General features: G+C 35.0%; 2 long non-coding RNA genes across 2 annotated transcripts in view; one reads left to right on the top strand and one right to left on the bottom strand.

Annotated features, from left to right (window-relative positions):
- Nucleotides 1-17,518, top strand: part of LOC309656147 — a 232,153-nt gene that overhangs the window by 56,996 nt on the left and 157,639 nt on the right. The gene's annotated exons all lie outside the window — the stretch shown is intronic.
- LOC309656179 overlaps nt 11,180-17,518 on the bottom strand; it is a 354,893-nt gene continuing 348,554 nt past the window's right edge. The window contains exon 2 of the long non-coding RNA XR_014261209.1: nt 11,180-15,508. This is a non-coding gene — a long non-coding RNA (uncharacterized lncRNA). The remainder of the gene's footprint in view (nt 15,509-17,518) is intronic.

Genomic DNA, 17,518 nt, shown 5'->3' with positions numbered 1-17,518 from the left:
GCAACAATTAAAGAATACTGTTAAAAAGAATGCTGATTATTATATAAACATTTATTCTAAGTAGTTAAATTTAATAATTCCTATGTAAAGTTTAGTAAAAGTTTAGCTTTATGACAAAATAAAGCTGCTTTAATTGATAACCACCATTCTTTTTAAAATTAAAATACTGAGAGACAGTGATTTCTTCCTCCCTCTCTCCTTCCCTTCATCCATCTATCTACAATCTATCATCTTTCTAGTGACTTTTAACTGAGTTATGGCCAGTAGGATGTGGTCAGAAGTTATGTGTCCTGCAATGATGTTTAGTTTTATGTGCCAACTTGGCTAGGCTATAGTATCTAATACTTTAATCAAACACTAATCTAGATGTGTTTGTAAAGGTATTTTGCAGGTGTGGTTAACAGCTGTAATCAGTTGGCTTAAGTAAAGAGAATTGCCCTCAAACTGTGGGTAGATCTAATCCAATCATTTGAAGATCTTAGGAACAAAAACTGTTTCCCAGAGAAAAAAATAATTCTGCCTCAAGACTTTGGAGTCAACTCCTGACTAAGTCCTGCCAGCCTGCCCTATGAATTTTAAACTTGTCAGCCCCCACTATCCTGTGAGCCAATTCTTTAAAGTAAATCTTATTTTATTAAAATTATTTTATTTAAATTACTGCCTGATTTGCAGAGCAGAATTATTCCTCTCTATAGGGATTTGGGAAAGTTTTTAAATATTACAATATGGAGGTACTTAGTACATACATTTATGTATATCTTAGGAAATAAAAAAATTTTGAGTTTTTTTTTTTTTAGACAGGAAGAATGAATAACTATTTACTAAAACTTTACATTTAGCATATTGACCAAATAACATGGAAAGATTAAGCATGTCATTTCCTTCTTAAATAAATTTAATGAAGAAGTCAAAGCATGAATTAAGTGTGTAATTTAGTTAATAATAATGTGTAAGTGTTGATTCCTTAGTTGTGACAAACGCAATATAGTAATGTCAGATAGTAACATAATATATTCATATGTAAGATGTTAATAATAGGGGAAATTTGGTGAGGGATATATGGGAACTATACCAACTTGGTAACTTTTCTGTTAATCTGAAACTATTCTAAAATTAAAAGTTTATTTAAATTTTTAACATCAAAGCAAATGTGGCTTAATAAAAAGAATATCATTTAATTAAATTTCAAGGATAAATCCAACTAGCAAGTAGACCATAATTCTCTGGAGAGCCAATCATACAATCTCTTCCTATTTAAAAAAAAATAGACAACTGTATTATCAGGAATTTTTCTGGTAGACATATGATTAGAACAAAAATGTAAGATGATATTAAGAAGTGACTCAGATAAATTTTCCTGAGACCGTCTTTCCTCAGTTGATATTTCAGACATAGCCGTAATGTTCAACTTTGCCTTCTTTAGCCAAGGGTCTTGAATAATGGATCTCCTTTCCCTACATTTCCATGGCAGACCATCTGCCTTTTGTTCATAAAGTAAGTCTCTTTCCAGAGGAGTTAAAATAAATTGAGCTTCCTAGTAAAACAGAGTTCTCCCAGTTCTACTTCCCTGAGCTTATTCCCAAACCAATGTTTTCAAGTTTGGGTTGTTTCCATTTCTTTCTTTTTTCAGCAATGTTTTGAAGATCATCCTTGTATATATAGCTTTATGTACTTTCCAACTAATTGTAACAAGATAATTTCCTAGATTTAGACCCATAAATATTCATAAAAGGATTTTGGTAATTTTGTTAAATTTCTCTGTAGAACATGTGTATCAGTTTATGTACCCAAAAGGACTAGCTGGGAATGCTCATTTTGTAATATACTTGAAAACAATTTGGCTTTACCATTAATTATATTTTTTAAATATGCAAATTACCAACTTGGTTTTAATATTAATCTGTTGATGACTTGTGAAGCTAAATATAATATCAGATGTTTGTCATTTTTACTTCAATTTTGTGAATTGCCAACTACTCTTCTTTGCTCAGGTGCTCTGATTTTCAAAAATCAATTTCTGTAAACTTGATTAATTTGTATACAAACTCCTCTCTTAGTGCTAAAAAAACCTGCTTTCTGAACCTGAAGCCCTGCACAGTGGTGAATTCACCTAGAGAACCACTTTGGGTGCCGACGTCCTCAGGAAACAAATTTTTTTCTTAAACCATGTTTGACATTTGAAATTAAAAGAGAAATTGCTGATTCTTACCTTTCTATTGTGCTCTACACCCATGACTTTTCCAACCCTTTGCATTTCATTTTTTTCTTCAACCAATTGCAGAAATAGCTTATTCTCCCAATTAGCCACCTGCCATCCATACATATTTTTCCCCAAAGGCCCATCACCACTGTAAATGTGGTCATTTCTTTTAAACTTCAGTCTACATGTGCCAAAGCCTCCATCCTGCTCAAACCATTGTTCAAGAAGCATGGTATATTTTGGTTCTCACTCTAAAATATCTTTTTGAAAAGTTCTAAGAACGTAAGTAATGTTAATTCAAGCTGTTTCTTAAGAGCATATGTGCTGCAGTAGGATTTTGTTTCAGTCCTTTAGCAAAAAGACTGAACTAGAGTGCTGGATTTGCTGATTCTTCTTTATTGTCCATACAAATAAAAATTTGTGCTCAAAAAGCTTTCCTCAGAGCTATTTCTTTTAGGTCTTTCATGTTGCATATAAATACCTGCTTCTCTTACCCCATTCCCATATGGATTTAGAAGTCTTATGAAATTCCCCTTAATATTTATTTTTACCTTCCCTCACCACCCTATGTACTTGACTAGTGAGGAATAATTCATACAATCTCAAAAGGTCCTCACTCACTGTCTTGAAGCAGAATGCTATTTAAACATATTTTAGAAGAGCTGTTTATAAAAGGAAAACGAATGTCATACTAGGTTTTATGGATGTTCTATATAAAGACTACATTTAGCTTTAGAAACTGTAGTATTATTTTCAGATATTGTCTGAGCTGTGGCAAATGTTCTCTATCCACAAGATATTTTGTAAAGTTAACACAGAAGGTTAAACCTTCTGACTTTTACAACTAACTGCTGAACAATCATCGACAGGAAGACACTGGAACTCATCAAAAAAGATACCCCACATCCAAAGACAAAGAAGAAGCCACAATGAGATGGTAGGTGGGGTGCAATCACAATAAAATCAAATCCCATAACTTCTGGGTGGGTGACTCACAAAATGGAGAACACATACCACAGAAGTCCACCCACTGGAGTGAAGGTTCTGAGTCCCACATCAGGCTTCCCAATCTGGGGGTCCAGCAATGGAAGGAGGAATTCCTAGAGAATCAGACTTTGAAGGCAAGTGGGATTTGACTGCAGGACTTCGACAGGACTGGGGGAAACAGAGACTCCACTCGTGGAGCGCACACACAAAGTAGTGTGCTCATTGGGACCCAGGGGAAGGAGCAGTGACCCCATAGGAGACTGAACCAGACCTACCTGCTAGGGTTGGAGGGTCTCCTGCAGAGGTGGGGGGTGGCTGTGGCTCAATGTGGAGACAAGAACACTGGCAGCAGAAGTTCTGGGAAGTACTTCATAGTGTGAGCCCTCCCAGAGTCTGCCATTAGCCCCACCAAAGAGCCCAGGTAGTCTCCAGTGTTGGGTCTCCAGCCCCACCCATCAGCAGTCAAGCAGATTAAAGTTTCACTGAGCTCTGCCCACCAGAGCTACATTCAGCTCTACCCACCACCAGTCCCTCCCAACTGGAAGCTTGCACAAGTCTCTTTAGATAGCCTCATCCACCAGAGGGCAGACAGCAGAAGCAAGAACAACTACAGTCCTGCAGCCTGTGGAACAAAAACCACATTCACAGAAAGATAGACAACATGAAAACGCAGAGGGCTATGTACCAGATGAAGGAACAAGATAAAACCCCAGAAAAACAACTAAATGCAGTAGAGATAGACAACATTCCAGAAAAAGAATTCAGAATAACGATAGTGAAGATGATCCAGGATCTCAGAAAAAGAATGGAGACAAAGATCGAGAAGATGCAAGAAATGTTTAACAAAGGTCTAGAAGAATTAAAGAACAAACAAACAGAGATGAACAACACAATAACTGAAATTAAAACATACACTAGAAGGAATCAATAGCAGAATAACTGAGGCAGAGGAACGGATAAGTGACCTGGAAGACAGAATGGAGGAATTCACTGCTGCAAAACAGAATAAAGAAAAAAGAATAAAAAGAAATGAAGACAGCCTAACAGACCTCTGGGACAACATTAAATGCAAGAACATTCGCGTTATAGGGGTCCCAAAAGGAGAAGAGAGAGAGAAAGGACCAGAGAAAATATTTGAAGAGATTATAGTCGAAAATTTCGCTAACATGGGAAAGGAAATAGCCACCCAAGTCCAGGAAGTGCAGAGAGTCCCATACAGGATAAACCCAAGGAGAAACATGCCGAGAAACATAGTAATCAAATTGGCAAAAATTAAGGACAAAGAAAAATTATTGAAAGCAGCAAGGGAAAAACGACAAATAACATACAAGGGAACTCCCATAAGGTTAACAGCTGATTTCTCAGCAGAAATTCTACAAGCCAGAAGGGAGTGGCATGATATACTTAAAGTGATGAAAGGGAAGAACCTACAACCAAGATTACTCTACCGAGCAAGGATCTCATTCAGATTTGATGTAGAAATCCAAAGCTTTACAGATAAGCAAAAGCTAAGAGAATTCAGCACCACCAAACCAGCTCTACAACAAATGCTAAGGGAACTTCTCTAAGTGGAAAACACAAGAGAAGAAAAGCACCTACAAAAACAAACCCAAAACAATTAAGAAAATGGTAATAAGAACATACATATTGATAATTACCTTAAACGTGAGTGGATTAAATGCTCCAACCAAAAGACACAGGCTTGCTGAATGGATACAAAAACAAGACCCACTTCAGACCTAGGGACACATTCAGACTGTAGTGAGGGGATGGAAAAAGATATTCCATGCAAATGGAAATCAAAAGAAAGCTCGAGTAGCAATTCTCATATCAGACAAAATAGACTTTAAAATAAAGAATGTTACAAGAGACAAGGAAGGACACTACATAATGATCAAGGGATCAGTCCAAGAAGAAGATATAACAATTATAAGTATATATGCACCCAACATAGGAGCACCACAATACATAAGGCAACTGCTAACAGCTCTAAAAGAGGAAATTGACAGTAACACAGTAATAGTCGGGGACTTTAGCACCTCACTTACACCAATGGACAGATCATGCAAACAGAAAATTAATAAGGAAACACAAGCTTTAAATGACAAAATAGACCAGATAGATTTAATTGATATTTATAGGACATTGCATCCAAAAACCGCAGATTACACTTTCTTCTCAAGTGCGCATGGAACATTCTCCAGGATAGATCACATATTGGGTCACAAAGCAAGCCTCAGTAAATTTAAGAAAATTGAAATCATATCAAGCATCTTTTCTGACCACAATGCTATGAGATTAGAAATCAATTACAGGGAGAAAAACGTAAAAAACACAAACACATGAAGGCTAAACAATACATTACTAAATAACCAAGAGATCACTGAGGAAATCAAAGAGGAAATCAAAAAATACCTAGAAACAAATGACAATGAAAACACGATGATCCAAAGCCTATGGGATGCAGCAAAAGCAGTTCTAAGAGGGAAGTTTATAGCAATAAAAGCCTACCTCAAGAAACAAGAAAAATCTGAAATAAACAATCTAACCTTAAACCTAAAGGAACTAGAGAAAGAAGAACAAACAAAACCCAAAGTTAGCAGAAGGAAAGATAAAGATTAGAGCAGAAATAAATGAAATAGAAACAAAGAAAACTTTAGCAAAGATCAATAACATTAAAAGCTGGTTCTTTGAGAAGATAAACAAAATTGATAAACCATTAGCCAGACTCATCAAGAAAAAAAGGGAGAGGACCCAAATCAATAAAATTAGAAATGAAAAAGGAGAAGTTACAACAGACACCGCAGAAATACAAAGCATCCCAGGAGACTACTACAAGCAATTCTATGCCAATAAAATGGACAACCGGGAAGAAATGGACAAATACTTAGAAAGGTATAACCTTCCAAGACTGAACCAGGAAGAAATAGAAAATATGAACAGACTAATGACAAGTAATGAAATGGAAACTGTGACTAAAAATCTTCCAACAAACAAAAGTCCAGGACCAGATGGCTTCACAGGTGAATTCTATCAAACATTTACAGAAGAGCTAACACCCATCCTTCTCAAACTCTTCTAAAAAATTTCAGAGGAAGGAACACTCCCAAACTCATTCTACGAGGCCACCATCACCCTGATACCAAAACCGGACAAAGATACTACAAAAAAAGGAAATTATAGGCCAATATCAATGATGAATATAGATGCAAGAATCCTCAACATAATACTAGCAAACAGAATCCAACAACACATTAAAAGGATCATACACCATGATCAAGTGGGATTTATCCCAGGGATGCAAGAATTCTTCAATATACACAAATCAATCAACGTGATACACCATATTAACAAATTGAAGGAGAAAAACCATATGATCATCTCAATAGATGCAGGAAAAGCTTTTGACAAAATTCAACACCCATTTATGATAAAAACTCTCCAGAAAGTGAACACAGAGGGAATAATAAAGGCCCTGTATGACAAACCCACAGCAAACATCATTCTCAATGGTGAGAAACAGAAAGCATTTCCTCTAAGATCAGGAACAAGACAAGGATGTCCACTCTCACCACTATTATTCAACATAGTTTTGGAAGTCCTAGCCATGGCAATCAGAGAAGAAAAAGAAATAAAAGGAATACAAATTGGAAAAGAAGAAGTAAAACTGTCACTGTTTGCAGATGACATGGTACTATACATAGAGAACCGTAAAGTTGCTACCAGAAAACTACTAGACCTAATCAATGAATTCGGTAAAGTAGCAGGATAAAAAATTAATGTACAGAAATCTCTTGCATTCCTATCACTAATGATGAAAAATCTGAAAGAGAAATTAAGGAAACACTCCCATTTACCATTGCAACAAAAAGAATAAAATATCTAGGGATAAACCTACCTAAGGAGACAAAAGACCTGTATGCAGAAAAGTATAAGACACTGATGAAAGAAATTAAAGATGATATCAACAGACGGAGAGATATACCATGTTCTTGGATTGGAAGAATCAACATTGTGAAAATGACTATACTACCGAAAGCAATCTACAGATTCAATGCAATCCCTATCAATTTACCAATGGCATTTTTTACAGAACTAGAACAAAAAGTCTTAAAATTTGTATGGAGACACAAAAGACCCCAAATAGCAAAAGCAGTCTTAAGGGAAAGAAACAGAGCTGGAGGAATCAGACTCCCTGAGTTCAGACTATATTACAAAGCTACAGTAATCAAGACAGTTTGGTACTGGCACAAAAACAGAATTATAGACCAATGGAATAGTATAGAAAGCCCACAAATAAAGCCACGCACCTATGGTCAACTAATCTATGACAAAGGAGGCAAGGATATACAATGGAGAAAAGACAGTCTCTTCAATAAGTGGTGCTGGGAAAACTGGACAGCTACATGTAAAAGAATGAAATTAGAACACTCCCTAACACCATACACAAAAATAAACTCAAATTGATTAGAGACCTAAATGTAAGACCGGACACTATGAAACTCTTAGCCGAAAACATAGGAAGAACACTCTTTGATATAAATCACAGCAAGAACTTTTTTGATCCACCTCCTTGAGTAATGTTAATAAAAACAAAAATAAATAAATGGGACCTAATGAAACTTAAAAACTTTTTCAAAGCAGAGGAAACTACAAACAAGATGAAAGGACAACCCTCAGAATGGGAGAAAATATTTGCAAACGAATCAACGGACAAAGGATTAATCTCCAAAATATATAAACAGCTCATGCAGCTCAATATTAAAAAAACAAACAACCCAGTCAAAAAATGGGCAGAAGACCTAAATAGACATTTCTCCAAAGAGGGCATATAGATGGCCAAGAAGCACATGAAAAGCTGCCCAACATAACTAATTATTAGAGAAATGCAAATCAAAACTACAATGAGGTATCACCTCACACCAGTTAGAATGGGCATCATCAGAAAATCTAGAAACAACAAATGCTGGAGAGGGTGTGGAGAAAAGGGAACCCTCTTATACTGTTGGTGAGAATGTAAATTGATACAGCCACTATGGAGAACAGTATGGAGGTTCCTTAAAAAACTAAAAATAGAATTACCATATGACCCAGCAACCCCACTACTGGGCATATACCTGGGGAAAACCATAATTCAAAAAGACACATGCACTCCAATGTTCACTGATGTGCTATTTAGAATAGCCAGGTCATGGAAGCAACCTAAATGCCCATCAATGGACAAATGGATAAAGAAGAAGTGGTACATATATGCAATGGAATATTACTGAGCCATAAAAAGTACAAAATTGGGTCATTTGTAGAGACGTGGATGAATCTAGAGACTGTCATACAGAGTGAAGTAAGTCAGAAAGAGAAAAACAAATATCGTATATTAACGCATATATGTGGAACCTAGAGAAATGGTACAGATGAACCGGTTTGCAGGGCAGAAACAGAGACACAGATATAGAGAAGAAGCATATGGCCACCAAGAGGGGAAAGCAGCAGCGGGTGGGGTTGGTGGTATGATGAATTGGGAGATTGGGATTGACACGTATACAATGATGTGTATAAAATGGATGACTAATAAGAACCTGATGTATAAAAAAATAAAATATAATTCAAAAAAAAATAATTGCTTTAAAAAAATAAATTAAAAAAATAAAAACCTTCCGACTTTTAAAAGACTGAGTCTTGTGCCGAACCAAAAGGGCAAGTTAAAGCAAGACATAGTCATCGCTTATACACTTTCTCTCCCTCTCCTTTACCACAGTGTTCTGATCAATCCCTTCCTAAACATTAATCCAAAAAATTTCCAAGAGAGAGTACCTGTTCCAACATGGTGGGCAAGTTTCATACAATTTTCACTGGTCCCTATTTGTCCTCTCCTGATATAGTTAGTTAATTTGTCCATGCTTAATCTTAACACAGGACATGACAATTGTGATTACTTTCTTAATGTTTGTGATTGATGATTTTTTTGGCTTAGGGACTTTGAGAACTTCAATTAAGTGTACTGAAAGGGTTGGACTTCTTGGGACCCTTGGAATCAGGGCATCTGTGACTTCATGGTTTTCTCCTATACTTAAAACAGTTATTTTTCCTGAGTCTTCCCTTCAAATCCTTCCTGTTTTTCAGAGTTTTTGGAATACAATAGAAAACTCTTTACCAAATGGATTTTTCCCCCTTAGCTTTATTAGAAAGTTATATTGGGTCACTTTTTGTGTAATTCTAGAACTTACTACATTTAGCTGTTTTAAGCCTAGGAAATCCTATCACTAGGACATCATGGAGATTATATCAAAGGGGGATGAAAGCTATTATCCAAGACCAATTTTCATCGATTTTCTTTGTTATCATCTTTGTATCTCTCTGTTTCACATTATATCCTTTCAGCTACCTGCTAATACAAATGAGTAAAAGATTAGAGGACAGGAAAGAGGTTGGAAAAAGGACCAAATCTTCTAGAAGCAAGAAAGGATCTAATTAAATACAAATAATTTGAAACTTTTCAGAAATTATTTATTTATGCTTTAAGAATAGACCCAGATGGCATCTTCTGGGATTCGTTTCCTTTCACCCCCTGACTATATGAAGTACCTTTATAAATCTCTGCATAATTTTTACCACGAATATTCTACCCTTTATGATCATTTGCTTTTGTTTCCTTGACTAAGCTGTATCTATTGAGTGGAGGGCTATATCATACATTATTGTGTTTCCAGCTTCTAGCATAGCACTGTTATAAATATAAAACAAGGGTTTTGCAATTAAAAGTAATAGTTTTTGAGGGCTTTTCTCTGTGTCATGTCTAAACTGAGTACTACCTAAATGGAATTCTCATTTAATTCTCTTATAAACCTTAAGTGGGAGGTTCTGTAATTGTCCCCATTTTTAAGATGATGACCTGAAGCGTAGAGGGGAAAGTTAAACATATTATCAAAGGACACAGGGTAAGTAAGTGGTAGAGCTAGGACTTGGACAAATAAATGCTCTCAGCTCTAACCAATCTGCTGTGCTGTTCCTCATGAACAAATGAATGGACAGATGAATGGTGCTTCCGGGTTAACTTTGACTTGAACCTTAAAATGCCTCAAAAATAGAATTTTGACCATTGGCACCAATCTAAAAATAGATGTGGTATAAGATGAATAAGGCTACAGCAGTACTGAGATGTCGCTCCTTTTTCTTTTGCTTTGTTGAACAAGTTACGTGTAATTAAACATCTCGAAGTTGGGCAACCAGAGAATCAGAAGGAAGAGATGTTAAAAAAGAAATATGGTTATTTAATAAACCTAATAATTAACCCTAAATACTTAAACTTTTCTGGTCATATAGTTAATCCTACATTCTTCTAGCATGTATATTGCACTTTGCATGCTTATAAATTGCACATCTAGGACCTTTATCATTCTGCGTACCAGTGTAGTGGTGATCGTGCTCATCTTGACCTTTTCTTGGGATTTCAGTTTAAGTGCAAACCGTATGCAGTGAGGACTTTAAGTGGAAATCATTTGGAATTATAATACCTGCAACGCCTCTGAAATACATTAAAAAGAACAATGGTTATGATAAAGTATTCACAGCTTCTAAAAGATGTATTCATTTATGTCTGCTGAACATCGCTGAGCAATAGGTTCATTTAAATTACCTTTATAATTTCCTTGCTTCTTTTGATTTCAGAGCAGTAGGATACTGTAGCCAGACTTCCCTTGGGCAACCAAAAAGTGAGAGGCCTCTATAAAACCAGATATTTAACTGATTGCTTCAAACAATGGCTTTGAAATTGCAATGGTGTTTTTGATGAAATGCATTCTTAGAGGAATAACTTTTTCAATTGTTCATCTAATTGAAGGATATGAATATATTCAGAAAGCCCTCAATTGAATTTATTATGCAGTCTGAAAGCACAAACATCATATTACAAATATTACCACAAATAGGGTTAAAAAGGAAGTTAGCCACATGCCATGAGTTTTGTCTAAGTTCCTAATTAACTCTTTCATTGCATTGTGTTCTTTGTGATTGTTCATGAGATGGCAGCAGACTTCATGACATGCAGCATGGAGATAGCTTTTAATCTCTTTTGTATACTTCTCTAGGCTGCTGCTTGTTTAAATTGGGCTGCCAGCTGGCATCTGGGAAGTCAGCTCTGCAGTATTTTAAGACTGACAGACTGGAGAAATGGGTGATTAGAGCTCAGCATTTAAGGTACTTCATTTGTAGGGGCATTTTGCAGAATTTTTTTCTTTATCAGTAGTGAATATAGGGAAAGTCATTCTTCAATTATTTGAAAAATAACCAAATCATCCATTACTTCTTTGCTATTAACTCTAATTTTAAATATTCCACTCCAGTGTGTCTAAATTCAATTGTGGTGAGGATGGCAGTAACAATCCGATTGGAAAACTGGGTGAACTATCTTTAAAATGGATATTCAAATCTCATTATTTGATTAAACCATATATATTTCTTTGGAATTTTATGCTATGTTGAGATTGAGGGAAAAGTCTTTTTGGAGTATGTGTAGAAAATTGCTGAAACTTGCCAGTCATTCTAATGAAATCTTATCATCTAGTATAAACATCCCTAGGGACAACTTTTGACTTTGTTTCTTATCCTATGTACTTCAGAAGGTTTAATATCTAGGTCAAGATATTTACTAACCCGGAAAGTAAATTTTCCCTATTTTATATCCAAAAATGTAATGACATTTTTTAGGTTATCGGAAAAGACAAGTGAATATACACCTTCATTAGAATTCTGCAGTCATAATGAAATTTGAGGGAGATTAATGAAAACTGTCAAATATGATGTATCTTTAATCTGGGAGAGAAGATAATATATAAAAAATGATTAATGTAAACATCAAATACACATAAAATTGCTAAAGAAAAGGGTAATTTTCTGTCTGCCTCCAAAGATATGGGCTTTCTTCCAAACTGTAAACACCTTTAGCTCATGTTAAAATAGATATGGACATTATTTGTATACAAGAATGGGTAATAAATCTTGGAGCGTCATCTTGACTGATTAAAGATGTTTCAACACTAGTTTGAAAATCATTGAAAATTAATAACATACTATTATGATATTTAGAAGTCTCATATAACAAAATAAAACATAAAAATTATTGTTTGTGATGCATCATATAAAAATAAAACAAAAATTTATTGCTTCATATTTTAAGTTAGCACTTTAGATTATTTATCTTTTATTAGTCAGGTTTACACTTAAGCCAATGTTAATTGGGGTTATGAATCTGCCCTCTATTAATTCTACTGTATGTAAAGTACTATAAAAGAGGAAATCTTTTTTGTACTATACTACTGTATGTAAAGTACTATAAAAGAGGAAATCTTTTTTGTACTATACTACTGTATGTAAAGTACTGTAAAAGAGGATATCTTTGGGGGTATCTTTTTTGGTGGTCAGAGGGTATTTGTTTTGCACTGAATCAAGTGTGGATAGAGGGTAATCCAGGAGAGGAGAGCTGGGTTGACCATGACCAATTAGAAGGATGTGATCTCAAAACAGATCCCTGCATTTCCATCTCCCTTTCCTCATCACTGGCTATTGTGGCTACGCAGTCCTCACTGCACAGTTGACAGTGCAGATTATTAGACAAAGACATTACTAAGTTGTTTGCTCTCAGTTCTGTCTGGAATAGACAGACATACATAGGTCCTATACTTCTCATTCCTAAATAAACAACCAAGGCATAAGTCATCTTACTTCTACACAGCAGTCATCGGTCATGAGAGTAAGCCTTGTAGTGGACCTAGCTGTCTTTCATGTAAATAAAACCTCAGTGATATTTGTCTACTTATTACCAGAAAATTTTGAGAATGAATGAAAATTATGAGGAATATATATACAGTAATTTTCAATAGCATGGGATTAGGAGTTAATTAAGGCATTAGAGAACTAGCTGTATAGCTTTGGGCTGATTATATAACTTTTTAAGATTACTTTACAATCTGTCAAGTAAGGATACTCATAGTACATGACAAGATTGTTGTGAGGTTGAAATAAGACAATGTTATAAATTCCTTAGCACAATGCCTAAAATAATAAGTGCTCAACAAATTGTTATTTAAAATGTATGTAATGTAATAATTGAAGTCAAGCAAACTGAGACTAAAAATAGAATCTCAGACATTATAGACAAAATGTAATTTCTTAAGCCATCACCATATGGCTATGTAATTACTCCCACAGAATCCCGTCGAGTGAAACAACAAATATTTTTAAATCTTTAAATGCTGTTTTCCTCATAACACTGATGTTTAAGAGAAGATCTACAGAGTTTTCCAGACCAAAAAAAAAAAAAAAAATCATCCTTTAACTGTTTTCCTTAAGATACACAATTTCAACTACAAATGCAGAATATTGTAGAAGGCACTCTTCATTTTATCATGGTTTTTCCAAACACGTTGTTTATTCCTTCTGGGGACTTTGTACGTTAGCAATGAAGTATGTTAGTATTTACTAGTAATCATATACATATATATATATATATAACATACACACACGTATGTATATGTGTGTGCATGGCTGGGTGGGTGAGGTTTTCAACAAGGCCTCGATGTAAGAAGAAATTTTCTGAAGTAATCGTGAATTAGTTTGCTTTTCCTAAAATAATGTTTTTATTCCATAGTTGTAAAGCATTTAGGCTGTAACTAGTCAGCAATATATGATTGATGTCTATTGTCATTTCTTTGTGTTCTTAGGCAAAACATTTCCTATTTAAATCAGATTAGCATTTTCTAATGCGCCAGGATTTAACTTAATTGGCTGGGCATATGGTGGCTTAATTCACCTATTCATCTCCTGCTCCGTTTTCAGACATGTCCTAATAACAATCATTGTTTACCCATCTTACAAACTGAGCATCCTGAGTCTACATTTCTGCTTTTTTCTAAAAAAAAACCCCACTGTGATATAATATCCAAGCTGCTACTGGAAAGGATTAGAATACTGTAAACAGAATGAGGATGCACATTTTAATATAATCTTTGAAATTTAAACAGCTATTGCTAGTGAAAAGGATAATTTCCTTCTGCTTGCCTACAGAGATTAGTACTGTATTTCAAACAGCAAATAAGAAAGACTCTTACCTTGCTACTTTTGATTAGGAAAAGCAATCATGAGCAGATGAAAGATCAGAAAACCCTGTACAAATATTCTTTCTTCACAGTAATGGAACTTTGAAGCTTTGAACCAATTAAAGATGTTTTTCATTGTAAGTCTGTACTTCTTGGGTGTTGAATATCAATTCAAAACTGGGTTGAAAATCAGAAATGTGCACAAATCTCATACTGGCTCAAGCAGGTCCAAAATATTCCAGCCACTCATCGAGGCATTGAGAGCCATGTTTTTATCTCCATCTGAGATTCTTAAGCTGCCAAGAAACTAGAAGGGGGATTTTATCCCAAGATGTCATTCATAACATAGATGCCAGAGTCAACTACTGACATCCCTGGCTAGTCCTATGGAACTCCAGTTAACAGCTGGCTGCTTGGGCTGCCAAAACAATCCACAATACTTTGAGCTCCTGCCTTTCTTCTGGCTTCCAGCCTTTGCAGAGAGAAAGAAAACACATAGTCATTCCATTTTTACTGTTGTAAAGAAAACCTTAAGATGGCAGTTACGGTTGATTTGCGGGTTGAAGAAAGGAAGATAAACTTTCAAAGATATATCCAAGGACAGCATTAGCCTGCAGGTTACTGGAGAGCAAATAAAAGGAGTCCCTTTCTTGGAAGTTATAGGCTCTTAGGAGCAAGGTTGGGCCATCAGATATCATTTTTGTATGAAAAAAATATGTGCCTCATCCTGCAGGTGGAGAGACATAGCCTTGCACACTCCACTTACCCTTGTAACTATTGTATGTGCTGACCCTGGATCTCAGGGACGTTTAGGGCTCAGATGAATTTCTTTCATAGGAAAGATAGAGGTGACAATTGTAGTTTTTGTGTCTTAACTTATTTATCCAGATTTATTATCATCATAATTACTCAGACATCCACCTTTAAATATCAGAAGAATAAGCCCATCAGTGTATGTGGTTCCCCCCCAAATAATGTAGATCCGAAACATCAGGTGTATATAAGAAATAGAATTCTATCTAAAAACAACAACAACAAAACTCATAGCAAAAAAACAGCCAAACTTGTGATTACCACAGCCAGGAGGTTGGGGGAGGGGGAATTGGAGGAAGGTGATCAAAAGTTACAAACTTCCCATTACAGGACAAATACTAGAGATGTAGTGTACAACATGATGACTCGAGCTAACACTGCTGTGTGATATGTAGGAAAGTTGTTAAGAGAGTAGACCCTAAAATGGATCACAAGGAAAAATTTTTTTTCTTTATTCTTCTTCCTTTTCTTTTTATTGTATCTGTATGAGATGATTGTTCTTAGCTGAACCTACAGTGGTACTCATTTCACAAAATATGCAAATCAAACCATCATGCTGTATGCCCTAGGCTTTTACATGATCTGTGTCAATTATTTCTCAATAAAACTGAAAAAAATTGGATCAGAAACCCTGCTGGACCAAAAAGATGGCAGAGACTGAAAGGAAATGGCAGCCAACTCAGAATGACTGGCAGAGACAGAGATTACTGGGGAAAAAAAGAACAGCCCACAACTTAAAAAAAAAGTAGTAGGATTCCAACATGATCTGATTGGGATTTTAATCTCTTATGATACATTTAGCTTTAGTTTAAGCTAATGGGTTTATAAGAAATTACAAAGCATTCCAAAATTATACCCTAACACTTAAAAATATGTCAACATATTTCAGTAGCTTGTAAGGCCAATGAGGGTGCTTGTCTTAATTCCAGCCATAACATCAGTATCTACTATGTTATTGGTACCAAATAAGTGTTCAGTAAATATTTACTGGCAGGAAGAAGGAAGGAGGGAGGGAGAGAGGAATAGAGAAGGGGGAAAGATTTTAAAAGCTTTTAAAAATGTGATAACATTTAGAAACTAAAGCTAACTAGATTTTTGAAATTTGTAACATAGCTCTTTTACCTGCAGAAGATTTAAATATAATTTTAATACAAAAGATACAGATCACAATTTCGATCCACCTGTTTCTGTTAAAATAATTATTTTACTGAGGGGGAAAAACAAATGCACTACAAACAAAGTAAAGTGTCATCTGGGAGTATTGAGTGAGGCCCATAATATGCAATGACAACTAAAAATTCAAAGGCCATATGGCTTATAACAAGAAAGATAAAATGGTTGTTATAGGGATTAGATGAAAATCAGCACACCATTATAGCCAAAAGCCACAGAATTGATAGCAGCAATACATAGAGGGGAAAAATATTTTTTTTAATGTTGAAAGTTTAGGATACTAAAAATAGTCTACAATTTATTTAGTTTCCAAATAATCTATTTTATTCAAATTTTTACTTAAAATAAATTATTGATTACCTATGAACACATCAAGAACCCTATTTTTTTAAAAAAACATAACTACAAATATATGAGGGAAATTGACTAGAACTCAGTAGTATTAGGGTAAGAATATAAATTGGCCACTTTGATACAGAGAGAACAAGAATCCAAGTGGCAGCGGTGTTGTGGAATATCCTGGAATATGATTTAATGCATAAAGGAAACTTACTTTGGAAAGACAATGAAAAACTAGTCTCAAGAGGGATTTTATCTATAATTGCATGTTATGTACTAGAATTACAAGACAAAGGCAAGGGCATTGACTAAGTGTTGAGTGAGCTAAGGGCAAAATCTGCCTATGACCAGAGTGGCATTAGGAAACCAGATCTCTCCAAAACCACACAGTATAGGTCGCTGCAACTTTAATAGAATTTATTAATGATGTAGTTGTGAGTGTTCAACATATTTTCAATAAGATAATTGAACTGTAACAATGTGAGGTGCCATATAAGGAAATAATAAATGTGATAGTGATTACCGTTATTGTACTTGAATTAGGCAATTTCTTTATATTGGTAAACTGTGCAGATAAAAAGAGGGGTAATGGCAGGAGTGAGTGTGAAAGAGTGTGCATGTAGAAAATTATTGTGTAGTCAGACTAACTGGTAACAAATTTCAACTGAACAGTTTAGACCCAGTAAAAAATTGTTTTCTACAGGGGGAAAAAAGTTTTTCAATGCCAGACCCTTGACTTTCAACATGCCAGAGTTTCCCATGTATTGTTATATTAACTTCGTCCCTTTGTGATTGACATCCTAACACAATAATATATTGAGTAGACATTCAACAACACTGTAAAAATAAAATACATCGCAGAATCCTTACAGACAAGATGAACTTGTACAAGACATCTAGCTTGTATACAAAGTCT

The sequence above is a fragment of the Balaenoptera physalus genome (genome assembly GCF_965194825.1).
Source record: "Balaenoptera physalus genome assembly, chromosome: 2".
In the NCBI taxonomy this organism is placed as follows: Eukaryota; Metazoa; Chordata; class Mammalia; order Artiodactyla; family Balaenopteridae; genus Balaenoptera; species Balaenoptera physalus.
This window is presented reverse-complemented; position numbering and strand designations above follow the sequence as displayed.